The 14,385-nt window shown below is 35.5% G+C and overlaps 2 long non-coding RNA genes across 3 annotated transcripts; both read left to right on the forward strand.

The window, feature by feature from the left end:
• Nucleotides 1-3,273: 3,273 nt before the first annotated feature.
• On the forward strand, nt 3,274-5,273 carry LOC145217328 (uncharacterized). Its single transcript, XR_013857364.1, has 3 exons — nt 3,274-3,392; nt 4,802-4,950; nt 5,148-5,273. It is a non-coding gene; the product is annotated as an uncharacterized LOC145217328 (long non-coding RNA).
• Nucleotides 5,274-10,302: 5,029 nt separating this feature from the next.
• LOC145220208 (uncharacterized) lies at nt 10,303-12,295 on the forward strand. Of its 2 annotated transcripts, XR_013858031.1 has the most exons (5): nt 10,303-10,381; nt 10,812-10,879; nt 10,939-10,974; nt 11,042-11,280; nt 11,348-12,295. It is a non-coding gene; the product is annotated as an uncharacterized LOC145220208 (long non-coding RNA). The 2 variants fall into 2 exon arrangements; XR_013858030.1 differs by having other exon boundaries at nt 11,042-12,295.
• The last annotated feature ends 2,090 nt before the right edge of the window (nt 12,296-14,385 follow it).

Consider the following 14,385-nt stretch of genomic DNA (forward strand, 5'->3'; position numbering starts at 1 on the left):
TGATTCAGTGGCACAAAGTGACGCCAAATAACTAATAGAAGTATAAGTACTTAAACATTTTCGCGGTCCCCCCAAAATTGCCTCACGGACCCCAAAAGGACCGCGAATCCCAGTTTGAGAACCGCTGGTGTAGACCAGTGGTCGGCAACCGCCGGTCCGCGAGGAGTTCGTTACCGGGCCGTACAGATTTTTAGGTTAAATGCTATAAAACATTTTGACCATATATCCCGGGGATGATAAACTAATTTAAGCGATTTTATTGCTAAATATTTGTAGTTTTTTTTGAAGACCGGTTCGCGATAAAATTGTAGTTTCAATAACGGTCCGCAGTGCAAAAAAGGTTGCCGACCCCTGGTGTAGACCATAATATGCACGAACTTTCCGCTAAGACGGTCGCATTGCAGATCCCTATTTCACCAACAGCCACCAAATATGTTCATGTTTTCATTTGTTAATTACTGATGTAAAGAAATAGGTTTGTCTCATTTTTCTGGCGATCAGTCTTAATTGTTTATGACGTCTATACGATGACGCATGTGGTGCCTGTTTTTTCTCTTTGTTTGTCCATAATAGGCTTGCAAAAAGATTACGACTACTAGGCTGGTAATGTTTTTTTTTACACTCATAAGTTTTAAAATCCGAATATCTAGCAAAAGAGTGTTTTTATGTCCCCGTCGCCAGTACATACTTTTTAGTATACATGTTCACGGGCGCATAAATTCGTCTCCGCGGCGGCATTTGGACCTACAGCCTCAGGTGTGCACCCCTGGTGTAGGCCAATTTGCAAACAAAACGATCAGTAAACTTAATTCCAATAATAACTTGAGCTTATTTGTCTTGTTATGTCCTATGTAAACTACGGCTAAATGATGGTTTACCTAGAAAAGTGGTTCCCAACCTTTTTTGTTACATTCCTCCCTTTGCCCATTTTCGAACTATTCATTCCTCCCCATCAGACGAAAAACAAATATAACATAAAAATTATAGCAATTTGAAATAGACCTTTTAGGGATGGGATTTTGGGGATTAGGGATGTCCATTTCAGAATCCTTTACAACTGGTTTCAAATGTAAACCGGATCCAAATTATATGGACATCCCTAATGTGTATGCAAAAATATTCTGTAACATATCCAATGTAAAAATTTGTTCTACACTTTTTATAAAATTCCTCCCCTGAACTCATAAAATTCCTCCCTAGGGAGGAATTCCTCCCCAGTTGGGTACCACTGACCTAGAATTAAGTTTTACAAACCTTTTTTACGAGGGAACTAATGCGAAGTAACAATATTGGAACTTCAAACTTTGTTAAGTTGTGTAAAATGTGCTTTTCGGAAGTAATTTTCCCAAACTATGTTATGCGTAACGTTAATGGCATGCGAAGGCCTTCCTGTTGATTGGTACGCAAAATTCTTTAGTGTGTATGTACAGTCGAATCGGCTAAATTGGGTACCCACCGAATCTTATATTCTGCGTTTTTTTGCGACTAGATGAGTATGTACCTTGATTTAAAATTTGTGGCAACTACTACGTTGCTGGTGAAGTTGTATGTTGCTCTTTGCTTCACCCCAGTGGTTTTTTACAGTGAACAATGTCTCCACGTTTTGCCAAAGATTTTACGCTGAGAGCTTATCGTAGAAGTATTGTCACAACATCAATTAGAATCGTTTTTGTAGCCTCTGTACAGCTTTTTTTGTTTACAGTTTTCTTCCGTCATTTGCAATCAGTGTTTCTTTATTTTCTATCGTTTTCAAAATGTGACGACTTTGTTTCTAATACATATTAATTGCAAGTTCTTCTGGCTACCGAAATGCCTAATTAAATGTTAATATATTTTTTTGACGCGATGTAGGTTTAGTTATCAGTTTTGCTTACTCTGGTTTTTAATGCGCGATCTCGAAGACAGATCCGTTTTTTGTTTTGGATTTCAGCAAATTTAAACTGCTGGATTTTTTGTTGTACACACATTTTTGTTTTTCTCCGATATAACCGTTGCAGTAGTCGTATCATCATAGGTGTTATGCGTGTTTGGAAAAAGCGTTGACTCCTATACGCTTCTACAGTAAAAAGTAAAGTGACAATAGTAAAAAGTGACTGGTTTATATATATATCTTCCGTTGATCTTCCCTTGGGACGTATAGGCTCTGATTAATGCACACCAACGGTTTAGTATACAGTTGTTTAGTGCTTTTTGAGGCCCGTAAAAATTGCTGTCAGATTCCAAGACGTGTGTTTTGCCACGTAACTGTTGAATATGCGTTTAGACTGGTTTAAAGTAAAATCAAAAATTACTTTGTCGTCTTTTATAAGTGTTGTACTGGTTTATGTGTGTGACTGGGTTGGCTTCTCTTGTCACAAAAGCACGAATAATGCGTTAATATCAAACAGCATAACTCCCGTGAGGCGAAAAACAATGAAGCAATTGGTTGATGCATTGGTTATATTTATTTTCAGAATTACAAAGCACAAAGGTATTAAAAATCCACGCAAGGGAAGAAAAGGAATTGTTACAAGGTAGTGCGCAAGTTTTAGCTTTTCTATTCAATGAAAAAAGTCAGAAAGAATTGTTACGAATACTAAATTTCGTTTACCGTTTAGCGTACAGGCATATAGCACTACATTTGCTAAGGCAATCTTAAATGATGAGATTTTCGTAAAAACTAAATACGTTTTTTAATCGACCGTTTTCCTAACATATGGTTGGACTTCTCCTTGACAAAGTCATTAGATGATCTTAAGTTCGCTCGCAAATTGAAGGTAACGAAACTACACAATTATTATCATTCAATGTATAGTTATAGTTGGCGTTACGAATCTCAAAGCATTGCTCATTTCCGTCAAAGTTGTCCGATTGCCCTGGTCCAAAGACAGCGCTATTGTCGGTGACCACCACTCCATCAATACACTTCCAAGTTCCTTCCTTTTCAATGTCTGTAATCCCAATCCAATATCCATTTTCCCATGTTGAGTTCTTTATATGCATGTTTATGACAAATCTATCAGAAATACTCACGCATATTAGGGTCCAAAAATAATCGTTGCAAAAATAAAAAGTGCAGCGAAATCCATCTTCGATGTATGTACAGCTTTCGTTGTGCCGACAAGGTCCAGGATTTTTCATGCAGAAGGTGCTCACTGTAAAAATACATAGTAAATCAAAGTAACTTGCAAAGCTAATGATCCCATGAGAGAAAATCCGGTATTATTATTTGATGTTGGCTTTCCAAATACAATGTCAAACAGTTAGCCTACATATTTTTTACCACAGTGTGTTCCATTTCCTATGAAATGTGCGTTGCAAGAACATTGAAAACCATCCAAAGTACCCATACAGATTGCATCTTGATGACAATTGTGGGTTCCATTCTTACATTGGTCAAAATCTTCGAAAAAGTAAGTTGCATTTATTGTCAAATATTAGGTCAATGCGGCAATTACCACAAAGCGTTCCATCTCCTGTGCAGTTGTTACATAATTAGTTTTTAAATTTGAGTGCGTTGCAGTCAAAGTTAATCAAAGTTAGTTTTTTTTATACCACACTGTGTTCCATCTCCTGTGTAGTTTGCATTACAAAAACACAGGAAACCACCCACAGTATTAATGCAAGTTGCGTGTTGATGACAGTTGTGTGTTCCACTCTTACATTCGTTGATGTCTAAATCATGCAAATTAATATAGACGTTTTCATCGGTGCCTGGCATTATTTTGTTTAAGTTGTAACTGTGTTAGTGTTATTACCTGCGTTAGTAATTGACCCACCGAGGTTCTCTTTTAGAATAAAGTGGCCCTTCAAGTCTTGCACAGAGATTTGTAGCTGAAAAATCTGGGATTTAAGAAAAATGTTTTTCTTATACAAAACAGTCGCAACTCTTTTACCAAAGTTTTCATTGCAGAAAAGTTAGATTATCTATAAACACACACTAAATGACTAGCTACTACACTAAACTAAGACTATACGTTGTTACAGGGTACCTATCATGCACGAGAGAATTAAAACTGTTTTGCAATAAAAGTTTTCTTTTGAAAATGTTTTTTTTTTTCAAAACAAATATAGAAAAGTGTTTACGTGTCGCAATGCTTACATTCTTACAAAAGTTAGGATTATTTTCCCAAAATGATCTTTCTGACACATTTGTTTATTTATAACGTGTTGATGCAAAACGTACCACGACATAAACTGATGTAAATACATGAAGCAATAATTTACCCTTGGCGTATCATTTTTAAATATGCCTATAATGTGTTTTTTCTTAAAAACATACAAAATAGGCTAAATTATGTAGCCATGTAACAAATACTTTTTACAAAACTTTTTACGTAACAAAGCACAAACGTCAAATTAATTTGGTTACGAAACGAATTGCTCAAGCAGTGTTAGCGTTGCCGATAATGATAATGTTGTGGTTTTCGTTATCATTGGCCTTTCATTTGGTTGCGCTGGGCATTTTTGAGTAATACAATTCGTTTACCAAGGTTTAAAACTTACTTTGAAAATCCAAACTGCAAATATGTGTTTGCAAAATATAAACTGCAAAAAAATATAAGTCTATCAGTGTTTTCGGGTTCAATAATTCTCGTTTGCACAACATTGGCGCGGCATTATTGTGAAGTTTAGTTTAGTTTCCATATTAGGCATAAGGCAGTCAGTATTTTATAGTGTTACGAAAAAGAACAGTATCTTTTGAACTTTAAATTTGAATTGCTTTGTTATTTGATGAGTGTCTTTTACAAAACAAAATAAACCGATTAAATCATTTTTTTTTAAAACAGCCAAAACTCATGCTCTGTGTTTTTACCACCAGGTAGTGGTTTTCTACTATGACCCATGACCCCCTAAATGGACCACTGGGTGCTTTGTGGGAGGACATGAGTGTTGGTTCCCTCGGACGCTCACAACGGAAGTTCAGTACCTTTAATTAGTCAGAATGACTGCCCTTCCTTCTAGTGTTAGGTAAGCTATTGTCTTTTTAACATCCTTTTTCTTGCTCGATTTAGCCTCTTTTTTCTTCCTAATGTATATAATTGAAAGCGTGTTGAAAATATCTTTTTAAAAATTCATCTAGTTTGACCGTATAACTTACAAAGATAATTATGAGCCTGCTCAATTCTGCACATACGGTATGCGTTATTTTTCTACAAAATTTACAGTAGCAGTCGCAACAGCTTCCAACAACAATTCATTCGCCGTTTTTGCTGAAGCTCAAAGAAGATCTAAATAATTGAAATCACACCATGTAGGTACCAAACCAATAAGTGTAATAAACACGCCAATTGGAAACAACAACGTTTGAGATAATTCTCCACAGTTAAATGCGATTTCTAAAACGTCCCCGCATTCAAAACGCATTCAAATTATTCGATTGATTCTCCAAACAACTGAAATAGCTACTAAAATCTGTTTGTATATATAAATAGTATTGCAAAACAAAATGTTACTCTTTGGTTCGTTTTCAGTTTTTACAGCGTTACAATTCACACACATTGGTTCTCCTTTTTCAAACGTATACATCCGACGCAGTAGTATTCTGGTATTTCCTCAGCTGTAGTTGACTTCTGATGCTTATATTTCTGCAGTCGTTCGTCGGTTGAGATTGAATGAAACCTTCATGTGATTGGCATGGTTTCAGTTATAATTTCCAAGTGTTGAAGTGGGTGCGTGCGAACAGTTGCTTGACGGTCCAGTTGACAATAAAGTTCTACAGCAGAGGTACTCAATTAGTTTTGTCATAGGCCCAAAAACAAAAGGTAAAATTCAACGAGGTCCGGACACATCTGTCAGTAATGCAAATGTCTTAGCCATTTTTGGTTGTCACTCATCGCGGTCCAACATAAACGCATTTTTTAAACCGAATGTATGTAAGCAAAACAAAAGCTTGTATCAGACACTAAACGTTAATTTACTCATTGCGAAAGTATATTGACACAACATACAAAACACATTTTATCTAGTTTTGTAGGATCACTTGGGCAATAATTCAAAAGTAAGTTTATTACGTCACAGATAAAATTATGCGCAAACAATGGCCGTTTTGTTAATTGTTTAGTAAAATAATCGACCATTTTTTCGTCAAAGTTGCACAATCTCACTTCACTTAAGATTTTAGGAAAGGCTTTTCGGGATAGCCTAGCTGTCGTAATCCCCCAAAAAATCGCTATGCGGATCCCCAGTTTAAATACATTTCAATGATTAAGTAATTACCACACAATTGATAGTGTTTAGCCGTAATAAAAAGACCGTCTAGATTAGGGTTACCATTCGTCAGGATTTTCCCTGACATGTCAGGGAATTTAGTGTTTAAATCTGCGTCAGGGAGAAATGTTAAAATGTACCTAAAAGTCCGGAATTCAAGAAAAAATATTTGTATATTTTATGAAATTAATGTACCAACGGAGAAAGTTTCTAGTAGATAGCTACAACCGCGTCTATACCATGAAACGTAATGAGGTAAACTGGCGGCGCGCAGGTTAGTTATACAGCTTGATGTGTGTGCGCGCGTAACAATACCTGTTTGTTACTAGATGTTTAACAGTATGCGTTAAATACACAAATAAAAATCCGCGTCTCAAGAAAACACAGCATTCGATGCTACATGAGAACGTGGGAAATTTCATTTCCTTAACTGTGTACCTATTATGCAGAGAACTAACTAACAACTAAAAGTCGAATGCGTGAGACATAACAACATTTTTGCAGTGGCATTTTTCTTCAAATTTAAAAAGGTCCTTGTGACTCCCATCGTTTAATTTTTTTAGTTCAAAAAAACCTAACTAAACAGAAGCCTGCGCAGAAAGTTAATTGACAAGGATCAGAGTATCGTATGTAACGTTTTCTCGTGTCGCCGTCCGTGTGACTTCCCAATATTCTAATTTATTCCGGAATAGAAGTGTTTGGATCGCAAAAATGGTCAACGCAGGGGTTCTAGGACTGGGGTCCACGGTCTTTTAGGGCACTTTGCGGGGACCTCGAAAAGGTGGAAGTAATTCTATATCCTTATTTGGCGTCAGTTTGTGCAACTGGATAAGTTGAAATCAAAGTGAAAGTGAGAATCGACCGTCTCCATTGTTAAACAATAGGCTTTATTGCATGACAACTAACAAAAATGCAATTGTTCGCGCACAATTGTAATGTTTTTTTGTTCTGTCTGTGATGTCAGATTTGGATCATTGTTATGCGCAATTTTGCATAACTAGCTAAAATCCTGCAATCAACTTTCGTTTTTCTGAAATACACATTCAGACTTACGTCAACACATTTGGACTTAAAGTTTGAGAAAAACTGGGTTCACGCAACCGAGATAAATTTTGTCAGGGATTGTGTTTCATAAAATCTGGCAACCCTAGTCTAGATCCATATCCAACGCCTCGAAGGTCCGGGTGTGGACCGCGGTCGGCCATGTGAGTAGCCCTGGTCTACAGGGTCACTGGGTTTTATGTCAAACTTCCTGTCAAAGATAACAGAGACCAAGACGTTTGAACTAGCGCCCTCGTCGCGTTTAGGGTGAAAAGGTGCGGGTTTATACATTGCCGTTCCTTAGTCTCCGTCTGACATACTCGTGGTCCATTTCGTTACTTTGTGGCAAGCTCAGTGTGCAATATTTTTTGTCGGCCTGAGGTAATTGTAAATATAAACATATACACGTGATTTAACTTGGGAAATTCGCGAAAGAGGAGCTTCTCTTCGAACTTGGCAGAACGTGATGTTGCATGTATAAACAAAATAAAGATTATAATTTTTACTCACTTCAAGCCTAAATGTCAAAGCTAAACCTTTGTTATATTTATATTTTTTTGTTATATCCACAGGCGCAATCACATCTGCACCAACAACAAGTATTTCATCATTTCGCTCAAGTTCTGCGACAATTGACAGAAAGTTTCAGAATACAAGCAGGATACCACGAGTAAGATTTTGTATTGGCCTCCTCAAGTTTGCAAAAGTCGCTTGTTATTACGAATGTCATTTTACCCATCGCGGGTCGGTAAGAGACCATAGAGGTTAAAAAGTCAAGTTATAATATTCCGGCAGAAAATTTAATTATTTTTAGAGCAATTACAACCCATAGTGGGTCGGTAGGATCCTATAAATGTCTTAAACCCATTTAAAATAAAATCTTTTCAATTTTGACTTCAACACATTGGGGGGTCGGAGGGAGGTTATTGACGTCTGGCACATATTCAAAATTAGTAAATTAGGAAAGAAACTGATCAAAAATTGAACTTTTCGTAGATTTTTTAATTTCACAAGTCCTGAAACGCATTGCAAGGCTATATATAACCTATCCGTATATTTTTCAATTCCTGTTAAAATAACAATACTCCGAAAGCAATTTCAACCCATTTGGGTGTCGGTAGGGTTAGCCTTGGCGTCAAGAAATCAACTAAAATGGGAGTATTTCGACAGAAAGCCACCCCAAAGTAAAAAAATTTATCGATATTTTGATTTCGCAAGACCCAAAACAGCTGCAAGGCCTTCTGGTCGATGTTTTAATTCCACTTTCAAGGCTATAAACTTTCCTTCGATTTCTCAATTCCAGTAATAATGTCGGAATGTTCATGCACTAACCCATCCAAATTAAATTTTTTATTGATATTTTCATTTCGCGAGACCGAAAACGTCTATAAAGCCATGAATAGCCTTTCCGTCAGTTTTATTATTTCCAGTTTAAATGTCAATCTTCCGAATGCAATTTCAAGCCATTGTGCTGTCGGTAGGAGGCCATCAGCGTCAAGAATATAATTAAAATTCAAATATTCCGGCAGTAACCCACCCAAAATTGAATATTTCTTGGAACTTTTAATATTTTTGCACCAAAAACAGTTGCAAGGCTATAGCCTTTCCGTCGATTTTTCAATTCTAATTTCGATTTTATTATTCCGATTGCAATCTAAACCCATTGGAGGGTCGGTAGGAGGCCATAGACGTCTAGAATCCCGTTAAGACTAGAATATTCTGCTACAAACCCTTTAAAAATTGAGTATTTCTTCGAAATTTTTAATATTTTTGCACCGAAAACGGTTGCAAGACTATAGCATTTCCGTTGATTTTTCAATTCTAGTTTCCATTTCATTTTTCCGATTGCAATCTAAACATATTGGGGGGTTCGGTAGAAGACCATAGACGTCTAGAATTTCTTTGAAATTAGAACATTCCGGCACAAACCTATCAAAAATTGAGTATTTCTTCGAATTATTTAATATTTTCGCATCAAAAACGGTTGCAACGCTATAAGCGTTCCGTCTATATTTCAATTCCAGTTTCAATCTCATTTTTCCGATTGCAATCTAAACCCATTGGAGGGTCGGTAGGAGGCCACAGACGTCTAGAATCCAATTGAAATTGGAATAATCCGGCACGAACCCATCAAAAATTGAATATTTCTTCGAAATTTTAATATTTTCGCAACGAAAACGGTTGCAAAGCGATAGCCTTTCCGTCGATTTTTCAATTCCAGTTTCAATTTCATTTTTCCGATTGCAATCTAAGCTAATTGGTGGATAGATAGGAGGCCATAGACGTCTAGAACCCATTTCAAATTAGAATATTCTGACACATTGAATATTTCTTTGAATTTTTAATCTTTTGCATCGAAAACGGTTGCAAGGCTATAGCCTTTCCATCGATTTTACAATTCCAGTTTCAATTTCATTTTTCCGATTGTTTGAAATATAAACCTATTGGGGGATCGGTAGGAGGCCACGGACGTCTAGAATCAAATTTAAATTAGACTATTCCGGCACAAACCCATCAAACAATGAATATTTCTTCGAATTTTTAATATTTTCGCACCGAAAATGGTTGCAAGGCTATAGCCTTTCCTTCCAGTTTTTAATTCTAGTTTCAATCTCATTTTTCCGATTGCAATCTAAACCTATTGGCGGATAGGTAGGAGGACATAGACGTCTAGAATCCATTTGAAATGAGAATATTCCGGCACAAACCCATATAAAAATGAATATTTCCGTTAATTTTTTTGGATTTTTCAGATAGTCTGATTTTAAAATTCTGTTTTATGTTTAGAAACAAAATTCCAGTTTAAATTTGTCGATTCCTATTTACACGATTCCTAGAATTTGGGTTGGAGGCCTATCTTTCAAAGATGAATTGTTTTTAGGTCTGTATTGAGCGTTGTCAATTAACTTCACGTCGCACCAGCTCCGCATTTTGCCTTCAGCCTTCGACTAAGGGTGAAATTCACTGTTTTGCTCAATAAACGCACCACTCATGTGACGTTTGAAAAGCCAGTGTTCTGATTGGTTAAAGAAAAGGAAAAAAGGGAACCGACAAACTTTTGCCGTGTGTGATCTGTCATTCTTTCTTTAGCAACTGTTGGTGAAGGTCGCTGTGTCGAAAGGAGTCAAAGTTTAAAGCGGAGATTTAACAGGTGAAACTATTTGGTGTTTGTGCAGCAGTAAACAATGCTTTGTGGAGTTGTCGTTAACTGTGTTGAAGTGAAGAGAGTGTAATCAAAACAATGGTCATTCTGTTGAGTAATTTTGTTTAGGCCCCCACATTCTGTTTCATTAAAAGAATAAAAACCTAAAGAAATATAGGCGAGGTATAATGATGTTATTCATCTTACTTGGTATTGATTCGTGTTGGGTCCAGCCCAAGTGCTGCCTTTGCTTTGTTTTGGAGATATTTTGGTTTTTAGTGACGACAATATTAGTTTTGACTTCAGATAAATTTTACGGTAAGTTACTTTTGCCATTTACTCAGATAGAACATTTGATTGTCCAGTTGCACGATAGAAAATTTTGTAACTATTCGTTTGTTCAATTTTATTAGCTTTGTTCTTGTTTCAAAAATTCTAGTTCAAAGGGTGATTACAAATCCAGGGACACGACGTTACATCAACAGCCAGCAGACATTTTCTTTTCGGGTACTTTTGTCGTTAATGTGTTTGTTTATTCGTTTTAATCAGCTGTTTTCTTGTTTCAGAATTCATCATCCATCCAGCGGACACTTTGTTTTTTTGTGTGTTTTGTGTTTTATCCTTGATGTGTTTTGTTTATTGTTTTAATCAACTGCTTTCTTGTTTCAGAATTTATCATCATCCATCCAGCGGACACTTTGTTTTTTTTGTGTTTTGTGTTTTATCGTTGTTGTGTTTGTTTATTCGTTTTAATTAGCTGTTTTCTTGTTTCAGAATTCATCATCCATCCGGCGGACACTTTATTTTGGGTGTATTGTGTTTTATCGTTGTTGTGTTTGTTATTCGTTTTAATCAGCTGTTTTCTTGTTTCAGAATTCATCATCCATCCAGCGGACACTTTGTTTTTTGTGTGTATTGTGTTTTATCCTTGATGTGTTTTGTTTCTTGTTTTAATCAGCTGTTTTCTTGTTTCAGAATTCATCATCCATCCAGCGGACACTTGTTTTTTTTGTGTGTTTTGTGTTTTATTTATCGTTTTAATCAGCTGTTTTCTTGTTTCAGAATTCATCATCCATCCAGCGGACACTTTGCTTTTTTGTGTTTTATCGTTTTTGTGTTTTGTTTATCGTATTAATCAGCTGTTTTCTTGTTTCAGAATTCATCATCCATCTAGCGGACATTTTGTTTTTTGTTGTTAATGTGTTTTGTTTATCGTTTCATTCATCTGTTTTCTTGTTTCAGAATTCATCATCATCCAGCGGACATTTTGTTTTTTCTGTGTTTTTGTTGTTAATGTGTTTTGTTTATCGTTTAATCAGCTGTTTTCTTGCTTCAGAATTCATCATCACCCATCCAGCGGACATATTGTGTTATGTGTATTATCCTTGATGTGTTTTGTTTCTTGTTTTAATCAGCTGTTTTCTTGTTTCAGAATTCATGATCCATCCAGCGGACACTTGTTGTTTTTGTGTTTTGTGTTTTATTTATCGTTTTAATCAGCTGTTTTCTTGTTTCAGAATTCATCATCCATCCAGCGGACACTTTGCTTTTTTGTGTTTTATCGTTTTTGTGTTTTGTTTATCGTATTAATCAGCTGTTTTCTTGTTTCAGAATTCATCATCCATCTAGCGGACATTTTGTTTTTTGTTGTTAATGTGTTTTGTTTATCGTTTCATTCATCTGTTTTCTTGTTTCAGAATTCATCATCATCCAGCGGACATTTTTTTTTCTGTGTTTTTGTTGTTAATGTGTTTTGTTTATCGTTTTCTTCGGCTGTTTTCTTGTTTCAGAATTCATCATCCATCCAGCGGACATTTTGTTTTTTCTGTGTTTTTGTTGTTAATGTGTTTTGTTTATCGTTTAATCAGCTGTTTTCTTGCTTCAGAATTCATCATCACCCATCCAGCGGACACTTTGTTTTTTGTGTGTTTTATCGTTGATGTGTTTTGTTTATTGTTTTAATCAGCTGCTTTCTTGTTTCAGAATTTATCATCATCCATCCAGCGGACACTTTGTTTTTTTGTGTTTTGTGTTTTATCGTTGTTGTGTTTTGTTTCTTTTTTATTGTAGATGTGTTTGTTTATCGTTTTATTCAGCTGTTTTCTTGTTTCAGAATTCATCCACATCCAGCAAACATTTTGTTTTTTGTCGTTGATGTGTTTTGTTTATCGTTTTAATCAGCTGCTTTCTTGTTTCAGAATTTATCATCATCCATCCGGCGGACACTTTGTTTTTTCTGTGTATTGTGTTTTATCCTTGATGTGTTTTGTTTCTTGTTTTAATCAGCTGTTTTCTTGTTTCAGAATTCATCATCATCCATCCAGCGGACACTTTGTTTTTTGTGTGTTTTGTCGTTGATATGTTTTGTTTATCGTTAAATCAGCTGCTTTCTTGTTTCAGAATTCATCATCATCCAGCAAACATTTTGTTTTTTGTCGTTGATGTGTTTTGTTTATCGTTTTAATCAGCTGCTTTCTTGTTTCAGAATTTATCATCATCCATCCGGCGGACACTTTGTTTTTTCTGTGTATTGTGTTTTATCCTTGATGTGTTTTGTTTCTTGTTTTAATCAGCTGTTTTCTTGTTTCAGAATTCATCATCATCCATCCAGCGGACACTTTGTTTTTTGTGTGTTTTGTCGTTGATATGTTTTGTTTATAGTTTTATTCAGCTGTTTTCTTGTTTCAGAATTCATCATCCATCTAGCGGACATTTTGTTTTTTGTTGTTAATGTGTTTTGTTTATCGTTTCATTCATCTGTTTTCTTGTTTCAGAATTCATCATCATCCAGCGGACATTTTTTTTTCTGTGTTTTTGTTGTTAATGTGTTTTGTTTATCGTTTTCTTCGGCTGTTTTCTTGTTTCAGAATTCATCATCCATCCAGCGGACATTTTGTTTTTTCTGTGTTTTTGTTGTTAATGTGTTTTGTTTATCGTTTAATCAGCTGTTTTCTTGTTTCAGAATTCATCATCACCCATCCAGCGGACATATTGTGTTATGTGTTTTATCGTTGATGTGTTTTGTTTATTGTTTTAATCAGCTGCTTTCTTGTTTCAGAATTTATCATCATCCATCCAGCGGACACTTTGTTTTTTTGTGTTTTGTGTTTTATCGTTGTTGTGTTTTGTTTCTTTTTTATTGTAGATGTGTTTGTTTATCGTTTTATTCAGCTGTTTTCTTGTTTCAGAATTCATCCACATCCAGCAAACATTTTGTTTTTTGTCGTTGATGTGTTTTGTTTATCGTTTTAATCAGCTGCTTTCTTGTTTCAGAATTTATCATCATCCATCCGGCGGACACTTTGTTTTTTCTGTGTATTGTGTTTTATCCTTGATGTGTTTTGTTTCTTGTTTTAATCAGCTGTTTTCTTGTTTCAGAATTCATCATCATCCATCCAGCGGACACTTTGTTTTTTGTGTGTTTTGTCGTTGATATGTTTTGTTTATCGTTAAATCAGCTGCTTTCTTGTTTCAGAATTCATCATCATCCAGCAAACATTTTGTTTTTTGTCGTTGATGTGTTTTGTTTATCGTTTTAATCAGCTGCTTTCTTGTTTCAGAATTTATCATCATCCATCCGGCGGACACTTTGTTTTTTCTGTGTATTGTGTTTTATCCTTGATGTGTTTTGTTTCTTGTTTTAATCAGCTGTTTTCTTGTTTCAGAATTCATCATCATCCATCCAGCGGACACTTTGTTTTTTGTGTGTTTTGTCGTTGATATGTTTTGTTTATAGTTTTATTCAGCTGTTTTCTTGTTTCAGAATTCATCATCCATCTAGCGGACATTTTGTTTTTTGTTGTTAATGTGTTTTGTTTATCGTTTCATTCATCTGTTTTCTTGTTTCAGAATTCATCATCATCCAGCGGACATTTTTTTTTCTGTGTTTTTGTTGTTAATGTGTTTTGTTTATCGTTTTCTTCGGCTGTTTTCTTGTTTCAGAATTCATCATCCATCCAGCGGACATTTTGTTTTTTCTGTGTTTTTGTTGTTAATGTGTTTTGTTTATCGTT

This window comes from Phallusia mammillata, chromosome 3, assembly GCF_965637545.1.
Source record: "Phallusia mammillata chromosome 3, kaPhaMamm4.hap1.1, whole genome shotgun sequence".
Classification (NCBI taxonomy): Eukaryota; Metazoa; Chordata; class Ascidiacea; order Phlebobranchia; family Ascidiidae; genus Phallusia; species Phallusia mammillata.